We start from the raw sequence: 19,513 nt of genomic DNA, 5'->3' as shown, positions 1-19,513 counted from the left end.
GACGTCTCAAAGCCCGTTTCCTTGAATGGTTCTCCTTTGTACCTAAAACTTGGAGATGGGCAAAGACGTTCCCAACTGTGTCCTGATTTCCAAGAAAATTCTCCTAGGAAGTCCCATTTTTAAGGGCCTCTCTCAAGTCTCCTAAGAATCAGTTGAACATCGATCTGAAACTGGATCCCACCACTTATGACCTGAGTTTGTGTTGTTCCCTTAAGGAACTCTGGGAAAGTACTGCTGGCAGGAATAGAGTCTCCAAAACCTTTCTGCCTTGAGTGATTGGTTACCTCTGCTCCTTGTGGTTAAGATGTCCCTTGCAGGGCTGGCTTTGTGGTGCTGTAGGTTAAGCTGCTGTGTGATGCCAGCATCCCATATCAGAGTGCTGGTTTGAGTCCTGGCTGCTCTGCTTCAATCTAACTTTCTGCTGGCTCCTGGCTTTGAGCTATTCTAGCCATTTGGGGAGTGAATCAGTGAAGGGAAGATCTCTTTCTGTGAGTCCAACACTGACTCTGTCATCCTGCCTTTTTTCTTTTTTAAAAGATTTATTTATTTTATTTGAAATTCAGAGTTACCCAGAGAAACAGAGAGAGAGGAGAAGCAGAGAGAAAGAGAAAGGTCTTCCATCTGCTGGTTCACTCTCCGATTGGCTGCAACAGCCGGAGTTGTACTGATCCGAAGCCAGGAGCCAGGAGCTTCTTCTGGTCTCCCATATAGGTACAGGGGCCTAAGGAGTTGGGCCATCCTCTACTGCTTTCCCAGGCCATAGCAGAGAGCTGGATCAGAAGTGGAGCAGCCAGGACTAGAACCAGCGCCCATATGGGATGATGGCACTGCAGGGAGTGGCTTTACCTGCTATGCCACAGCACTGGCCCTGATGTCATCCTGCCTTTAATCAACCTTTAATCAACCCTAAAAAAAAGATGTCCCCTGTGTAGCCCCATCAGACCATCAATATAGTCATGTTGCATTTAATGACAGGGACATGCTCTGAGAAATGTGTCATTGGGCAATTTCATCATTGTGTGAACATCAAAGATAGCCATAGAGTCATTAGGCAATATAATCTTATAGGGCCAGTATTGTTGAATGAAACATTAGATGGCACATGGCTATATACCAGTGGCTCTGGGCAGACAGGGTCTCTGTGAGGCTGGGAATGGGGCCAAGGAAGCAGGTGGTTTTGGTTGTCAACTCCTTACAAGGGTGGGGGTGTCTTGGCAAAAGGGTAGGGAGCAGGTAGATCAGATTGGGATAGAAACATGGCCCTGGCTCCTGACCTGTGGCTATCCATAGGCTGTTAAGGACTTTAGAAACTCTCACTAGGGACATGTGAAGAAGCCTGGATTTAGAGGGTCTATGGTGGTGCCATATTTCAGATAGGGTCATTCCATTCCCCTCTCACTGAATGTAGTCAATATCATTTAGTAGTCAACTAACTTTTTTTAGCATTCAGGTACTCATGTCTTACAGTTATCACTGTCTGTCATATGGAGGCCATATAGTGTCCTGTAGTTGAAGTACAAGCTCTTCAGTCAGACTGGTAGTGTTCTGCCTTTCACTAGATTTGTGATTTTTAGCAAGCTGCTTAGCCTCTCTGAGTCTCTGTTCACTCACCTGTAAAATAGGGATAATAGTAATACCTATATCACAGAGCTCTCAGAATGATTAAATAAACTAATCCATGAAAAGTACCTAGAGGCCGGCGCCATGGCTCACTAGGCTAATCCTCTGCCTTGCGGCACCGGCACACCGGGTTCTAGTCCCGGTTGGGGCGCTGGATTCTGTCCCGGTTGCCCCTCTTCCAGGCCAGCTCTCTGCTGTGGCCAGGGAGTGCAGTGGAGAATGGCCCAAGTACTTGGGTCCTGCACCCCATGGGAGACCAGGATAAGTACCTGGCTCCTGCCATTGGATCAGCGCGGTGCGCTGGCCGCAGCGCGCAGGCCACGGCGGCCATTGGTGGGTGAACCAACGGCAAAAGGAAGACCTTTCTCTCTGTCTCTCTCTCTCACTGTCCACTCTGCCTGTCAAAAAAAAAAAAATACCTAGAACACCTCGTGTATACAAACAATAAATTCATCTTATGATCATTCTTTCTGGTGTGCTCCTTGTGACTGTGGTCCCACTATACTCTTAGTGCCATGGAAGAAGAACTATGGCTATTTTATGTAGTCTGAGAATCTAGCACTGCTATATTTTTTTTGTTTGGCAAATATTTATTGACTTCATTCCAGGCATGGGTCTCGATGTGGGCATAAACAGTGAGTAAAGGCAGACTTGGCATCTATTGTTGATGTGCCAACAGTGCTGACACATCTTGAGTGTTCAATATACATATGTTGAAATAAATGGATTATTCTGTTGGTGTGTCCCTGAAATAGCAATCTCTGTAGGGGAAGACAGTGAAATGAGCCTAGGCTTTTGAATAAGAAATTTGAGTTCAAATTCTGACTCAGTGACTTTCTGGCTATGTGACATTAGAGTAGTTTTTTCACTTTTATACTTGCCAATTTCCTCATTTGTAAAATGGGGAGTCTCATAGTTTGCTGTGGAAATAAACATCTCCTACCCTCCTCCAACCTGAACACTTATTACTTGGGGGAGGTACCCTTTTCCTTACTCCTCTAGTTTCTTCTCTATTGTTGAAGTGGAGCAGGGTCTGAGTTCTGAAGACTGAGCTATGAGTTCTAATTTACCAGCTTATTCTTTCATTTAACCAATACTCACTGAATTCCTATGGGCTAGGGTTGTTCTAGGCATTGGATACATTGCAGTGGGCAAACAAAATCCTTGCCCTTCAAAACTTACATTATAGGTGGGGTACACATAATAAAGAAATTAATGCTATAATTCCTGTAATGTTAAGTACAATGAAGGAAATAGTAGATGGAACACAGATCCTCAAATAGTAATAATTTTGATTAGGAGTATGTTACAGGATCATGTAACATTTTGATTGGGTTATTCTTACTCATTCTGCTCTCTTATGTCCCTTCTTGCGAAATACATGCTAAACTTTGCCTGACTCTAGGGCTCAGAATATCCACTGGACTCAGGTTTACTTGGAGATTATTCATCCCTAGGGTATTCTTTAGCATTCTGGAGAATTTCCATAGAGCCATAGCAAACCAAGGGTATTCTCAGCTCACTCTGGTTTACAGGTTGAATTTCCAGTCTAGTCCTTAGAGGGTGACCTTGTAAGCTTCCCTGGCAGGAAGTACCTCTGGGGTGAGGTAGACAGTTCAGCACACTTTCCAACTCCCTTGTTGTAAGAAGGAGAAGGAAAGGGGATGAGGAAAGCCAATATGCTAACTCAATCTTCCTGCCTCAGGAATCTGAAAGCTTATGTGCTTATTCTATTCTTTACTTGTTAATGAGAGCCTTCCCACTACATATGTCTGCCTTATTCAGTATTGTACTTGATATATGTTTTTGAATTGCCTTGAGTTATATTCTTTTAAGGGTACTATTGCTAAATGAGCATTGTATTTGGAAGCTGTAGTTATACCATAAAGATGCTTATTGGATGAGCCCAGACACAGGTTGGGTCTCAAGAAAGCAGAAGCAGAGATGGAATTTAACTTATAGGATGTTTATTAAGGAATGCTCTTGCCTCAAGACTCATGGAAGGGAGGAGGAAGGAAGCATGTTTGGTTAGAAGGACATCAAACTGTGATGAGGTCCAATATTAGCCTCAGTTGACCCGTCGGGGAGCCCTAGAGCTAGAATGGTTCATTAGGGTTGCATTAGTTACCTACTGATAAGTATCGTTTACCCCAAAAGTTATCTCTCAATTTATGTGGATCAGGAATCTAGGCACAGATTATCTAGGCCCATTGCCTCAGGCACTCTCCCAAGGCCACAGTCAAGGTATTATCTGGGGAGTATCATCTCTTCTGAAGGCTTGAAGGGTAAGGATCTATTTCCAAAGTTCACTTGTGTGATTATTAGCAGGACTCAGTTCCTCATAAACAATTGACTAGAAAGCTTAGTTCCTTACAAGCCTTTGACCAGAGTCCACCTTCTGTTCTTTGCCATTTGGGCTTCTCCATAGAGTATCTCACAACAGAGTGAGCAGACCAAAAAGCAAGAGAGTGCCAACAGCAGAGAGAGCACAAGAAGTTGGGTATCATAGTATTTTATAAGTTAGTCATGTGAGTGATAGCCCATCATTTTCCCCATAATCCATTTATTCAACACAAGACACTAGCTCCAGCTGACACTCAAGGAAATGAGATGCTATGTAGGTATAACTACTAGGGTATGGGAATCAGGAGAGCTGTTCCAAGATGGGCTGAGATGTCCAAAACTTTTTGCCCATTCATGGATCAGTCACTGGATATGGACCACATGCACAAACACTTGGTCTTGGGTGAGGTGGCGTTTTGCAGTGGTGGAAGCAGTCCCTAAAGGCTCGCAGTTGAAGGCTTTCTGCACTTGCAGCAGCTAGGGAAATTAGCTTTTCATGGGAGAAGAGTTGAAGAGAACATCTCCACATTGGCCATAAACCTTGTTTGATGTACAGACTGCAGATAGTCATTTTCATAGAGTTTGGCCTAGTGGGGGATTCTATTGACCAAGGTGTGAACAGAAGAAACACACACACACACACACACTCACACTGTCCTTTTGGTATTCATATTCACAAAGAATGCTTCTTCTTGATTGTGTTCCTTTCTTTCTTTTTTTATTTTTTGACTCTTGGGTTGGAGCTTTTTCTGAATTCTAAATAGAAAACCTACTTGGAAATAAAGTTGTGTTATAACAATAGGTCAGCCCCTGAGAGTAGGGCTTTGGTTTATGGCTGATTCAGTCACACTGCTCTCAGAGGAGACTTTGAGCTTGCATGTCGGTAGGGGACAAAAATACAGCACTCCAAGCTATCCCTTCATATCCTCCTCTACCTATTGTCTATCTTCCATTCCTTCTTCTCATTCTTTGTTGAAAACTCTCTCCTTTGGACACCTTGACTTTTAGAACCTAAGAAACTAGTGGGGGTAAAACATCTTAGAATTTCCCTAGAAACGGAACTTGACATCAGGATCCTTTTGCATGTGTGAGAGTACACGCTGGAGAACGGATAAGGCAGGGGCAGATACCATGTAATAATAGTGAGCTGTGCATCAGCCACCAGCTGCCTTTGGATCTCACTGGGGCTCTGGAGTACAAAGGACACCAGAGAGTTAATCTCACTGAGAAGCAAGGAATCCAGTCTTTTGTACCTCTGTGCCAGTGAGTCAGTCCTTGGCTAATGTCTTCAGTATGGGGTGTTTGAGGCAGAACAGGGACCTACTCTCTTGTTTGGTATTCTCCTAAAAATGGAGATGAGCAGCTTATCAGCTAGCAGTCTCAGCTCTGCAGCTAGGGTAGTGAATGTATCACCAGGGAAGGACTTGGAGAAAGGGGCTAGCGTGAGATACCAGTAACATGTACTACAGTCCTTTCCTATGTTGAGTCATGGTCTTCTTTTCTCTTACATTTACTCTCAGGGTCAGTTTTCTTTTATGGAGGGATGGGAAGAGCAGGGGTGAGAATCACATAGCTGTAGACTGAAATCCAATTCTCTTTGAGACTGGCTGCCATGGGATGCATATTTAATATTTTAAACTTCAAGCTTTGTGCCTGAAAATTGGGCATGATGACACTTAACCTCGCTGGACTGTGGTGAGGACTGAATGTTATTTGTAAGATGCTGTCGCAACGTCCTCCCTTTTCTCTCTTGCAGCTAAATAGCACAGCCTCTTTCCTTCCTGCACTGCCCTTCAGAGCCCTGAAGGCTGTTGAGTTCCTGCCAATGAAGTGGTGCCCAGAATTGAGCAAGAGCTCTCTCCTGGGTGGTCAGACAGGACCTGGAGCAGCAGAACTTGGTCGTGTACTAAACACTTTAGCGATGTTATCCAAGATGGAATATTTTGATTACTTAGAGGCTGCAGTTACAAGCAGCAAGAAGATTTGGAGCTCTTCAGGGTGTATTAAAATATTGGCACATTGGATTGACTCTTTCCCAGACAGATGTTTATGGAAAGCTTTGGGCTACCCTTCCTTAGTCTTTGTTCAGCAGTTGGTTTCACAACAACCTGATAGAGCACATTTCAGAGATAGTTACCATCCTTCATGGTACAGTTGGCACAGGTTGTGGAACTAATAGTTGGATTAGAAAAATGCTACAGTGATGATTTACTGGGTTACTGGAAGCTTTCAGAGCCGTGTAAACAGAGTTGGGGACTCTGATTTGTCTCTGGGAGATTCAGGTGTGGGTGTAGATGGTTTGGACAAGCTCCCCAGGTAAATACTAAGCCATCGTCCCCACCTCGAGATTCACTGTTTTGCAACTTCTGCTGCTGGAAATGGGAGCCTCCCTACATTGGTGCTAATCCACCTGTGGTTGGACCAGATGTTGTTGTTATAAACCCCTGAAGCATCTGGATCTTTGCAGTGGCGTGAAAGCCTTAGCTGTCTCCAGGGACATGTGGCATTTCCAGTCTTCCAATTGGTGTGATTTACGTTTGCTCCTCCTGCTTTTAATATCTATCCCCATTCTTTGCCAGATGCATAGAGTCTGGGTGGGCTGCCTCAGTAAGCAGCCTTTTTTCTCTCCCTTCAATAATACCCTCTAGATCCATCCCAGGAGGAAATTCTCTCACTTTTCAAAGAATAAATCTGTAAAGATGGTGACCTTTCTAGAGCAGTAAATCTTTGTTGTGTGTGTCCCAGCTGCATTTGCACACATCTGAACTCTGTATACCCTGTGTGTCTGAGAGAGAACAGTGCTGGTGGCAGAAAATGAAAGAGATTTTCATTTCTAAAGAGTCAAGATCACAAGAAGCAAGATCATTCTTGGGAAGCCAGGGGCCCTTCAAGCTGCTGGGAGCACTGGGATAGAGTTCAGGAAAGGGGCATGCTGGGAAGAATGTTCCAGTTGGTTTGCTGCCCAATTTTGGCAGAGAGGGACGTGGTATACATGCAGAGTGAGGAGCACAGATAGAATGAGCTCCCTCTCCTCCTTACTTGGTAAGGTCTCTGATGTACTTTAGGAGGTACAGGGACTCCTGACCTCCTCCTCTCTGTTTAGCCACTGGGTTTGTTTTCCTAGACACATCTTATATCTATTCTAGCCCACCCAGAGGAAGAATCAGCAGAGAACCCCAGAGAAGAATCTAGAGTTTTAACTCTAAACCATTTTTTGGAAAGTTGTAATGAAAACAAAATCCTGTCAACTAACATCCACTGAGCTCATTAACTAACCCCCAAACAGAAACCAGATGTGTGGAGATGGTAAAAATCACTGGGCTGAGGTCCATTCGGTCGACTCTGGTGCTTGTAGGTGAGAATGAGATTGGGAGTGGCAGGGGTCAATCAGGGGACAACACTAATTATGATGGAGGGTCTCTCACTGGACCTGCAGATTGCTAATGAGTGAAGACCACCCTGGATTCCCCATGATGGGGGTAAAAGAACAAGATGGATATAACTCCCACTGGGAGTCCTTCATTCTTATTTTACCCTCCCTCAAATTGCTTAAAGGAAAATCAAATATTAATATGTTGAAAGAAAGGCAGCAAAAGAACCTCCACAGAAATCAGGGGTCTGGCTGTTCAGGCAGATTCAAGGAGATACTGAGGTCCTATGAATGTGCATGATCTGAAAACAACTTTATCCTTTGAACAATGAGTGGAATATTGCTACTAAACTGTTAGGAGAGGTGAGGTGGAATGAGAGAAGGAGGGTGCATGGGAGGCAAGAAGAAGGCATTCTGGAATTTATTATGATGGAGGAAATGTGGGTAGAAAGACAGAATCAGCACAGAGGGGAAACAGAGCACATGACTGGAGCTGGGAAGAGGTGGGAGGCCCTCTCCAGGGGTGTCCAGAGGTGGGTGAGTCTGCCCAAGGCAGTCAGGTGGGTATCTACCTGGGGCCAAAAGGAGTGGACTTGAGGCTCTGCAGTGAAAGCTCTCACTTCTCAAGGAACACATGTAGCTGGTGCTGGGAGGGAGGTTGTTGAGGTGAATCGTGACTCCTCCACTTGCAACCTGGAGAAGAACCTGTGGGCTGGCTAAGAGGTGTCACAGGAAACTCCTGAAATAATTTGGTTAATGTTGGAACTGGCGCTGTGGCATAGCAGGTAAAGCCCCTGCCTGCAGTGCCATCATCCCATATGACTGCTGGTTAGAGACCCAGCTGCTCCACTTCCAATCCAGCTCTCTGCTATGGCCTGGGAAATCAGTAGAAGATGGCCCAAGTCCTTGGGGCCCTGTACCTGCATGGGAGACCCAGAAGAAGCTCCTGGCTGCTGGCTTCAGATCAGTGCAGTTCCAGCCATTGAGGCCAGTTGGGGAGTGAACCACCAGATGGAAGACTTTCTTTCTCTGCCTCTCCTTCTCACTGTGTAACTCTGACTTTCAAGTAAATAAATAAATCTTTAAAAAAAGAGGTTGGTTAATGCTTCTAGCCTGTGCTGTGTCAGATAAGCCATGTGATATCTTAAGGATTGTGCCCTAGTCTCAACTGAACAGAGTGTTGGCCCTATAGTCTGAGTACATAGTGCTGAGCACACCATGCATCAGTGAATACACATAGGAAAGTTAAGAGTTAGGCACATTATCCCTGCCAGGTATCTGCTCTTAACTTTGTTTCTTTCCACATCTATCCCCTTCCAATCCTTGGTTGATGGCAAAATGATATTCAAGACCAGGGTCAGAAGAAACATGTGTGAAGTCTTCTGGCTACATTAAGCCATTCTCTCTCTCTCTCTCTCTCTCTCTCTCTCTTTCCTTCTTTCTCTTTCCCTCCCTCCCTTCCTCCCTTCCTCCCTTCCTTCCTTCCTTCCTTCCTTCCTTCCTTCCTTCCTTCCTTCCTTCCTTCCTTAAAAGATTTATTTATTTATTTGAAAGTTACACAGAGAGAGAAGGAGAGGCAGAGAGAGAGGTCTTCCAAATGCTGGTTAACTCCCCAAATGACCGCAGTGACTGGAGCTAGACTGATCCAAAGCCAGAAACCAAGAACTTCTTCTAGGTCTCCCATGTGGGTGCAGGGGCCCAAGGACTTGGGTCCTCTTCTACTGCTTTCTCAGGCCAAAGCAGAGAGCTGGATTGGAAGTAGAGTAGCTGGGACTTGAGCCGGGGTTCATATGGGATGATGGCACTGCAGGCAGTGGCTTTACCCACTACACCACAGTGCGGGCTCCCAGAAACCATTTTCATCATAGTCTGCTGAAATGAAGCATCTTGCAAAGATATCGTAAAACTGCTAGATTTGTTAGTTTGTGATTGTCTCTTTATTTCTTTTTTTCTCATAAAAATGTTAATGAAGAAAAACATGGTCAATTCCCAGAATGCTTATTGGTACAATTGGCATGTGCCAAGTGCTGCACTAGGCTTATATGGATAATATGGAGGGAATGAGACTAATAAATACATATAGCAAGTGAATGCCAGGCAGGCCAGAAAATGGCCAAGGTTGGCTGGTTGAAACCAATCCAAACATGGGCAGGTATTGTGGTACAGTGAGTTGAGCTACTGCTTGGGACACACTCATCCCAAACCAGAGAGCTGGTTCATCCCAGCTACTCTGCTTCAGATCCAGTTTCCTACTATTGTGCATTCTGGAAGGCAGCAGAAGATGGCTCAAGTGGTTGGGCCCCTGTCCCATATGGGAAACCTGAATGGAATTGCTGGCTTCTGGCTTGGCCTGGCCCACCCCCAGGTATTGTGTGTATTTGGGGAGTGAACCAATGGATGGAAGATATCTTCCTCCTTCCCACCCTCCTTTCCTTCCCTCTTCTTTCTATTGCTCTACCTTTTAAGTAGAAGAAAATAAATTTAAAAAAATTAAAAAGAGCAACATGAAACAATACTCTATTAGCCGCCTCATTAATGCAGGTACTACTCCTCAGCTCCATGAGTTACAGCCCACTGAGAATGTGATCTAAATGTTTCCTACATAATCCAATTTTTTTTTTCATTTACAAAAGGTAGGCTATGTTTATTTAGTCACAAGCAGTGGAGTGACTCAAGTGACTCAATACCACAAGACACCGCTTCTCCTCCACTTCATTCTGAGTCCCAGGGCTGACACCAGACTGGCAGGAGTGCTGCTTGAGGCCTATTCACAAGTTTACAGGTTTCTCATTGAGGGCGATCTGTGGCTGTGTGAGATTGGCCAGGTAGGTCACCATCAGCAAGTCATTAACGTTGCTGTTGAGCATGGTCTGGACGTCGTCAGGAACTATTTTGGGCACTTGGTTAACCAGGCTCATCAAGAAGCAGCCCACAGTGTTGTCAGCTGACCCCTTTCCAGATAGCACATCCTCTGCGTACTGCAACACCATGCTCAGGGCATCTTGGATGCGGGCGGAGGCTCCTCCTACTTGCTGCAAGTCACTCGAGAGTCCAGTCACCGGGTTGGGGCTAAAACAGGTCTTCATGATCAGGTCAACTCCAATGCATTCAGGGTCATAATAGGCATATTTCACTGTCAGAGGTGTGAACATCACTCCCATGGTCCTCCCTGGGACACCCATTGAAGTGCTGACATAGGCCTTGACGCTCATGTGGCCATTCTGAAGACTCGTATCCACAGTGAGGTGAATGGGGTTGGGGGCCTCCTGGCTGTAGTACTTGTAGATCAGCACGGAGTGCTCCGTGATGTCATGGCCTGTAGCGTACCAGCCCAGGATGAGTTCATTTGGAGAGACTTTCTGGTGCAATTCATACATGTTCTTAGCAAATTCCATGTCAACAGCCACTTCATCTTCTGACTCGTTGTGCGGCACTGAGAAACAATTGGTGACCTCCACTGAGTGCTTATCAACAGTTCCCAGCAGGGTCCCGATCACTCGGGCAGTGCCTTCGTTGCGTCTCTCCTGTCTACGATGGAGGCCAAGATGACCCGGTGCAGGCTGACCACGCGGCCGCCGGGGAAGGGCCCTGGCAGGGCTGGACCAGGCAGCGAGGGCGCCGAGGTCTGTGAGGGGGCTTGTGCGGAGGCCGTGGTCTGCCGCGCACCCGCAGCCGCTGCTGCTGGGGCAGGAGCCGCTTCCACGGCAGGAGCTGCAGCCGGCGCTGGAGCCGGCGTTGGGGCGCCTCGGCCGGGGCGGAGGCTGTAGCTGCAGCTGTAGCTGCAGCCGGGGTTGCGGCTGGAGTGGCAGGAGGCACACTCGGGAAGACTGCTGGGGTGGCCATCTTGTCGAGAAAAAAGCCATCATCCACATTTTCAAGAGGAATTGGAACAGTGTCCACAAACTGGATGCCAAGTCAGGTTTCATTTGCTCATTCAATCTTTCCCAAACCCTTACCCTATGTACCATATTCTTGGGAGCCCATGGTAAGCAAGCCCCATGAGGTCCTTGACTCCTGTGATTGCATGCTTTTAGACAGGGATATGTTCTGTGAAGGAAACAGAACAGGGGTGAGCGTAGGGCAGGCTGTCTCGAAGGTGAGAGGCATGAAAAGGGGCCTGTCTGTAGGAATTTGTAGGAAAGCATTTCAGGCAAGGGGAAAAGAACTACTGCTGAGGTGAGTGATAGGCGGAAAGAGTCAGAGAGACATCTGTCATTTGCAGCAACATGGATGAACCTGGAGGGTGCTGTTCCCAGTGAAGTAAGCCAGGAACAAAAAGACAAATGCCAAAGGTAGGGATCTGGCTCAGTGGTTATGACATTTGTTGGAATACCCAAGTCCCACATCAGAGTGTCTGTATTTGATTCCCAGCTCCAGCTTAATGCAGACTCTGGGAGCAGCAGGTGATGGGTGAGGTAGTTGTGCTTCTGACACCCAATTGGGAGAACTGGATTGAATTCACAGCTTTTCCCTTCCTTTGGCCCCTTGGCCATTGCAGGCATTTGGGGGAGTGAACCAGTGTGTGGGAGCTGTCTATCTCTGTCTTTCTCTCTCTCAAAAAAATACCATATGATCTCACTTGTAAGTGCAATCTAAAAAAGTAACTCATAGAAATAGAAAGTGGAATGATGGTTACCAGAGGCTGGGGAAGGGGGTAAGTGGGGAGAGGGAAGATATTGATCAAAGTGTACAAAGTTTCACTTGGACAGGAGGAATAACCTTTAGTGGTCTCTTGCACAGAATGGTGACTGTAATAAATAATGCATTATGCATTTCTTTTTTTAAGATTTATTTTATTTATTTGAAAGAGTTAGAGAGATAGAGCCAGAGAGAGAGAGAGAGAGAGAGAGAGAGGTCTTCCATCTGCTGGTTCACTCCCCAAATGACTGTAATGGTCAGAGTTGAGCTGATCTGAATCCAGGAGCCAGGAGCTTCTTGCAGGTCTCCCAAGAAGGTGGAGGGGCCTGAGGACTTGGGCCATCTTCTACTGCTTTCCTAGGCCATAACAGAGAGCTGGATCTTGGACCAGCACCCATATGGGATGCTGGTACTTCAGGCCAGGTCTTTAACCTGCTGTGCCATAGCACTGTCTTTATGCATTTCAAAAAATGCTGAGAGTAGGTTTAAATGTTATTACCACAACAAAAAATAAGTATATGGGAGAGGCACCAAGATGGCAGAATAGGGAGGGAGCTTACTGATGTAGTCTAGGGGAAGATAGTTAAAAAAACGTGGAGTGAGTGCAATCTCAGGGAAGAGTTAGGGAGAAAATGACAGAAAATACCACACAAATTAGAGGGACACTGTGGATCTATGTGGAGAGTGTGGATGCACACAACTCAGGACCCCAGCAGCTGAGAGCCTCAGCACCAGCTTTGGAGAGTGAGGACTCACTCTGTAGCAGTACAAGCCACTGGTGACAAAGCTGTGAGAAGAGCCTGGCTGCCACTTGGAGTCCTGTGGGGGACAGTATCCCTGCCAATGTAGAGGAAATAAAAAGGGGCCATGCTTCTCTTTCCCCAATCACCCACTTCTGTAACTAGCCACGAGCAGGCAGGTACCATTTTGGAGATACAGCTGTGCCAGCTTATGCCTGTGTACCTAGCAACCAGCCAAGAGGAGATGCCTGAGTTGGTTGGGGGAGTTGACTAGGGGCTGAGTGTTTGTGACTGTGGGAATCATGTGTGCTGGGACTGTGAAAACACTGTGGCTGCATGTGAGGGTGCAGGGTGTATCTGGGTCTTTGGGCAGTCACTGTGGGCAGCTCAATATGCTTGGCACTCCCTGGTTCCCTGGTAAGGGTCATTGTTGCGGGATCTGTGCTCACACCAAGGACTCCACAGATCTTTTGTGTGGTTTTTGTGGCAGTGTGGATAAATATTGTACCAACTAGGGCTAGGCACCAGGCATTGGTCTCCTTGGAGGAATTCAACAGAACAAATAAAAAATGAGGTGGAAAGCTTTAACAACAGAATTGGTGAGGTAGAAGAAAGAATATCTGAGTTAGAAGACAAATCTCTGGAAATTTTACAGTCAGGCAAAAAAAAAATAAAAAGAAGAAGAAATTAGATTCTAAAATGTGCACAACAGAAATGGAAGATTACTTTCAAAGGACATCCAATTAGACTTACAGCTGAGTTCTTAACGGAAACCCTATAGGCTAGGGGAGAATGGTGAGATATAGTCCAAGACTCAAGAGAAAAGAACTGTCAACCCAGAATACTGTACCTTGCAAAGCTCTCATTTATGAATGAAGGTGAAATAAAGGCCTTCCATAACAAATGGAAATTGAAAGAATTTGTCACCAATCATCCAACCTTACAAAAGATGCTTAAGGATGTGCTATATACAAAAACATGGTCATCACTATGAAAAAAGGTGAAAGCAGAAAATCTCCCAGTAAAGGTATAAATGAAATCCGAAGTAAAAAATAGGGACATTAATGGAAAAATGGCAGGGCCAAGTCTTTATTTATCAATAGTCATTTTGAATGTAAATGGCCTGAATTCACCAGTTATAAGAAACAGATTGGCTGAATGGATTAAAAAACAAAACCCATTTATTTTCTGACTACAAGAAACACATCTCATCAACAAAGATGCATGTAGACTGAAAGTGAAAGGATAGAAAAAGATATTGCATCCTAACAAAACCAAAAAAGAGCTGGTATAGCCATCCTAATATCAGACAAAATATACTTTAAAAAAAAAAACTGTCTTTTCCAGAAATTCTTTGCCTGTGCCAATATCTTGAAGGGTTTCTCCAATGTTCTCTAGTAACTTGATGGTGTCAGGTCGTAGATTTAGGTCTTTAATCCATGTTGAGTGGATTTTTGTGTAAGGTGTAAGGTAGGGGTCTTGCTTCATGCTTCTGCACGTGGAAATCCAATTTTCCCAGCACCATTTATTGAATAGACTGTCCTTGCTCCAGGAATTAGTTTTAGATCCTTGATCAAATATAAGTTGGCTGTATATGTTTGGGTTGGTTTCTGGTGTTTCAATTCTGTTCCATTGGTCTATCCATCTGTTTCTGTACCAGTACCATGCTGTTTTAATTACAACTGCCCTGTAGTATGTCCTGAAATCTGGTATTGTGATGCCTCCGGCTTTGTTTTTGTTGTACAAGATTGCTTTAGCTATTCGAGGTCTCTTGTGCCTCCATATAAATTTCAGCACCATTTTTTCCAGATCTGAGAAGAAGGTCTTCGGTATCTTGATTGGTATTGCATTGAATCTGTAAATTGCTTTTGGGAGAATGGACATTTTGATGATATTGATTCTTCCAATCCATGAGCATGGAAGATTTTTCCATTTCTTGGTATCCTCTTCTATTTCTTTCTTTAAGGTTTTGTAATTTTCATCGTAGAGATCTTTAACGTCTTTGGTTAAGTTTATTCCAAGGTATTTGATTGTTTTTGTAGCTATTGTGAATTGGCACAGGCAAAGAATTTCTGGAAAAGACCCGGGAGGCACAGGCAGTCAAAGCCAAAATCAACTATTGGGATTGCATCAAATTGAGAAGTTTCTGTGCTGCAAAAGAAACAGTCAGGAGAGTGAAGAGACAACCGACAGAATGGGAAAAAATATTTGCAAACTATGCAACAGATAAAGGGTTAATAACCAGAATCTACAAAGAGATCAAGAAACTCCACAAAAACAAAACCAACAACCCACTTAAGAGATGGGCCAAGGACCTCAATAGACATTTTTCAAAAGAGGAAATCCAAATGGCCAACAGGCACATGAAAAAATGTTCAAGGTCATTAGCAATCAGGGAAATGCAAATCAAAACCACAATGAGGTTTCACCTCACCCCGGTTAGAATGGCTCACATGCAGAAATCTACCAACAACAGATGCTGGCGAGGATGTGGGGAAAAAGGGTCACTAACCCACTGTTGGTGGGAATGCAAGCTGGTCAAGCCACTATGGAAGTCAGTCTGGAGATTCCTCAGAAACCTGAAGATAACCCTACCGTTCGACCCAGCCATCCCACTCCTTGGAATTTACCCAAAGGAATTTAAATTGGCAAACAAAAAAGCGGTCTGCACCCTAATGTTTATTGCAGCACAATTCACAATAGCTAAGACCTGGAACCAACCTAAATGCCCATCAACGATAGACTGGATAAAGAAATTATGGGATATGTACTCTTTAGAATACTATACCGCAGTAAGAAACAACGAAATCCAGTCATTTGCAACAAAATGGAGGAATCTGGAACACATCATGCTGAGTGAAATAAGCCAGTCCCAAAGGGACAAATACCATATGTTCTCCCTGATCGGTGACGACTGACTGAACACCAAGAGGGAAACCTGTTGGAGTGAGGTGGACACTATGGGAAATGGTGGCTTGATCAGCATAGCCCTGACTGTTAATGAACAACTTAATACATTATCCCTCTTAGTAGTTTTTTTTATCTGTTCTACTTAATATGACTGGTTTAGATCTGTAATTGATGCACAGTTATTCTTAAGTATTGAAAATTAACTGAAATGTGATCCCTGTTGAACATGGTGGTGGGAATGGGAGAGGGAAGAGATGTATAATTTGGGACATGCTCAGGCTGACTTGCCCCAAGTGGTGGAGTTGGAAGCATACCAGGGGATTCCAATTCAATCCCATCGAGGTGGCATGTACCAATGCCATCTCACTGTTCCAGGTGATCAGTTTCAGTTCACAGTTGGTCATGGTGAAGGGACTGGGAGTCAAAGGGAACACATAGACAAGTCTAGTACCTGCTAACGCTAACCGATGGAGTAAATAAAGGGGAGAGTGATCCAACATGGGAAGTGAGATACTCAGCAGACTCATAGAATGGCAGATGTCCTAAATAGCACTCTGGCCTCAGAATCAGCCCTAAAGGCATTCGGAGCTGGCTGAAAAGCTCATGAGAGTATTTCAGGCATGGAAAGCCAAGACACTCTGGCAAAAGATCTCTGTGAGTGAGATCCCAGTGGAAAGAACAGGTCATCAAAGAAGGAGGTACCTTTCTTGAAGGGAGGAGAGAACCTCCACTTTGACTATGACCTTGTCTAAACAAGATAAGAGTCGGAGAACTCAGAGGGCTTCCATAGCCTTGGAAACTCATGACTGGAGCATAGGGAGATTACTGATGCCATAGACAGGAGTGTCAATTGGTAAAGTCAACAACAGGAGTCACTGTGCACTTACTCCTCATGTAGGATCTCTATCCTTAATGTGCTGTACATTGAGATTTAATGCTATAACGAGTACTCAAACAATATATTTCACTTTGTGTTTCTATGGGGGTGCAAACTGTTGAAATCCTTACTTAATGCATACTAAACTGATCCTCTGTAAAAAAAAAAAAGAAAAGAAAAAAAAAAAAGAAATTATCAATTTCCAACTTGACTCTCACTGGGATTAAACATGACAATAGGTCTGCTCTGATTTCATCATCATTTAAAAAAATCATCTATTATTTTTCACTTTATGTTTCTGTGTGGGAGCAAACTGTTGAAATCCATACTTAATGTATACTAAGCTGATCTTCTGTATATTAAGATAATCGAAAATGAATCATGATGTGAATGGAAGGGGAGAGGGAGTGGGAAAGGGGAGGGTTGTGGGTGGGAGGGACGGTATGGGGGGGAAGCCATTGTAATCCATAAGTCGTACTTTGGAAAATTATATGCATTAAATAAAAGTTTAAAAAAAAAACTGTAAAAAGAGACAAAGAAGGGCACTATGCAATGATTAAGGGATCATTTCAACAGGAAGACGTGAGTATAATAAATGTATATGTACCTAATTACAGGGCACCTGGCTATCTAAAAGAGACGTTAAGAAATCTAATAGGATGCATAGACTCCCATACAATAAAAATGGGGGACTTCAATACCCCACTTTCAGCAATAAGTAGATCAACTAGACAGAAAATCAGCAACGGAACAACAGAGCTGATCGACACTAGAAACCAAGTGGACCTAATGGACAACTACAGAACCTTTCATCCTACAGTTGAAAAATACACATTCGCAGCAGCACATGGAACTTTCTCTAGGACAGACCACAGGCCAGGCCATAAAGCGAGTCTCCAGAAACTCAAAGGAATCAAAATCATACCTTGCACATTCTCTGACCACAATGGAATGAAGCTGGAGACCCACAACTTGAGAGTCTCTGGAACGTGTGCAAACACATGGGGACTGAACAGCATGCTCCTCAATGAGCAGTGGGTCAAAGAAGGAATCAAGAGAGAAATCAAAACACTGTTAAGGAACAGTTCTTTCTTCATACTATTTGTTGAAATATTTACTTAGTATAATCATCTGTATATACAGTTAATTGAAAATAGATCTTTGTAAAAAATAAGAATGAGAATAGGAATTGGAGGAGGAAGAAGGGAATGTAGGAACAGTGGAAAGAATCACTATCACTATGTTCTTAAAGTTGTAATTATGAAATTCATGAAGTTTGTATACCTTAAATGTAAGGTTTCTGGGGAAAAATAAGTAAATAAAGTTGAAAAAAAAAAAGAAGTATATGAGGTGATGGATGGGTACATTAATTAGCCTGATTCAATTATTCCACATAATAAACATGCATCAAAACATCTCATCATACCACATATATACATATATATATAATTATTATTTGTCAATTAAAGTAACAAACTCACATCCTGCCAAGAAATCCTATTATTATTTTTGGATGTTTCTGGTATTCTTCCATGGCCTCCAGGAGGCCAGAGGTCTTGAGATGTAGTGTTTTTGGATTGCATTGAGGCAGGTCCCCTGAAGGGGAAGCTGGGACAAATCTACCCAAGGTTTGGATCCACCTTCCCTCAAGTGTGTGGAGTCTTCCTTCCTGTAGCCTAAGTCCCCATTCTGGGTCGGTAGTATTAGGGAGACGGGAGACAGAAAAGCACCACATAAAACTGCTCACCTTCTGAAGTGGTCTTCATGGGATTTGTCTGTTGGGTTCTGCCCTGTAATCTGGCAGCTGTGCAGACCATGCTGTCTCCCAGGGAGGTGCCATGGATTTTGAGATAGCTCCATTTTATGGCACATGCTACAGGCTTTTATTCTCATTTTTCCTGATATGTTTGTTCTTCATGGATTCCAGAACAGCGCCTTGTTTGAAAACACAAGTTTGTTGTTGGTTTGTGTGTGAGGAAGGCAGCTTGGGAGAGGTCAGTTGGCGAAGTGGAAGGGTGTCAAATCACCATGCACAGCACAGGTCCCCAGGCAGGGCTGCAAATGAAGCCCAGGTGCTCCCCTGCCTGGCGGCAGAGGTTCGTTCCCAGGGCCTATGGTCCTCAATCAGGCTGTTTCTGGCAGACAGCTAGGTCAAACTGAGTTGTTTGTTTTAAAAGTGTTATAGAAACCATATGTGTGCACAAACATATTGCCTTTAACCCTCATGCCTGATAAAATGTGTTGCCCTTTTCCTCGGAGACTTTCCCAACCAGAAATGACATGGTACTCAAGGGAGTGGATTACTTGTCATACAGCACAAGTCCAGCAAAAGGGAATTCAGTGTAGGGATGAATTGTGGATATGTCAAATACCAGGCCCTTTTAAACTCATGGCATTTGGGGACCAATTGGTCACTGTAATAAGCCGGACAATTCCAGAATATGAAACAGTGCTAGAAATTTCAAACCAAGGAGAAAGTCTTAACATTTTTCCCAATTTCATTTTCCACCCCATTGGTATAATTGTAAATCTGAGTTTTCAAGGCATCAGCTTATAATTTAAACTATTGTTGATTGTAGCCTAATGACACAAGGATGCCCTCCTTCCCCAGCTGCTTTCCTGTGCTGTTGTGAGACAGCATTGATGTCTGTACGATAGATCCAGTTGATGTGATCCTGAACAGTAATATCAGGTGAAAGAGCTCACATGTTTCAGCTTCTAGGACTAAGGGGAAATGTAGACTTCCCATTCTCTTCACTGGGTATCTCAAAAATAAGCAATTCAAGCTTCACTTTGTATTAAAGCTCTTTCTTTTTCATTTACTTCTTTTTTTTAAATATTTTTTAAAAAGATTTATTTATTTATTTGAAAAGCAGAGAGAAGCAGAGACAGAGATGGAGAGAGATCTTCCATGTGCTCTTTTGTTTTTTTAAGATTTATTTATTTTACTTGAAAGTTACAGTTAGACACAGAGAGGAGAGGCAGAGAGAGAGAGAGAGAGAGAGAGAGAGAGAA

General features: G+C 44.0%; 1 long non-coding RNA gene and 1 pseudogene across 3 annotated transcripts in view; one reads left to right on the top strand and one right to left on the bottom strand.

The window, feature by feature from the left end:
- LOC127483400 (uncharacterized) overlaps positions 1–19,513 on the top strand; it is a 189,809-nt gene that overhangs the window by 115,886 nt on the left and 54,410 nt on the right. The window lies entirely within an intron of this gene.
- On the bottom strand, positions 9,997–11,176 carry LOC100337918 (eukaryotic translation initiation factor 3 subunit F pseudogene; annotated as a pseudogene).

This window comes from Oryctolagus cuniculus, chromosome 13 (genome assembly GCF_051225735.1).
Source record: "Oryctolagus cuniculus isolate XC-2025 breed Fujian yellow rabbit chromosome 13, ASM5122573v1, whole genome shotgun sequence".
NCBI classification, from domain to species: Eukaryota; Metazoa; Chordata; class Mammalia; order Lagomorpha; family Leporidae; genus Oryctolagus; species Oryctolagus cuniculus.
The sequence above is the reverse complement of the archived record's forward strand: the minus strand, read 5'-3'. Positions and strand labels throughout refer to the sequence as shown.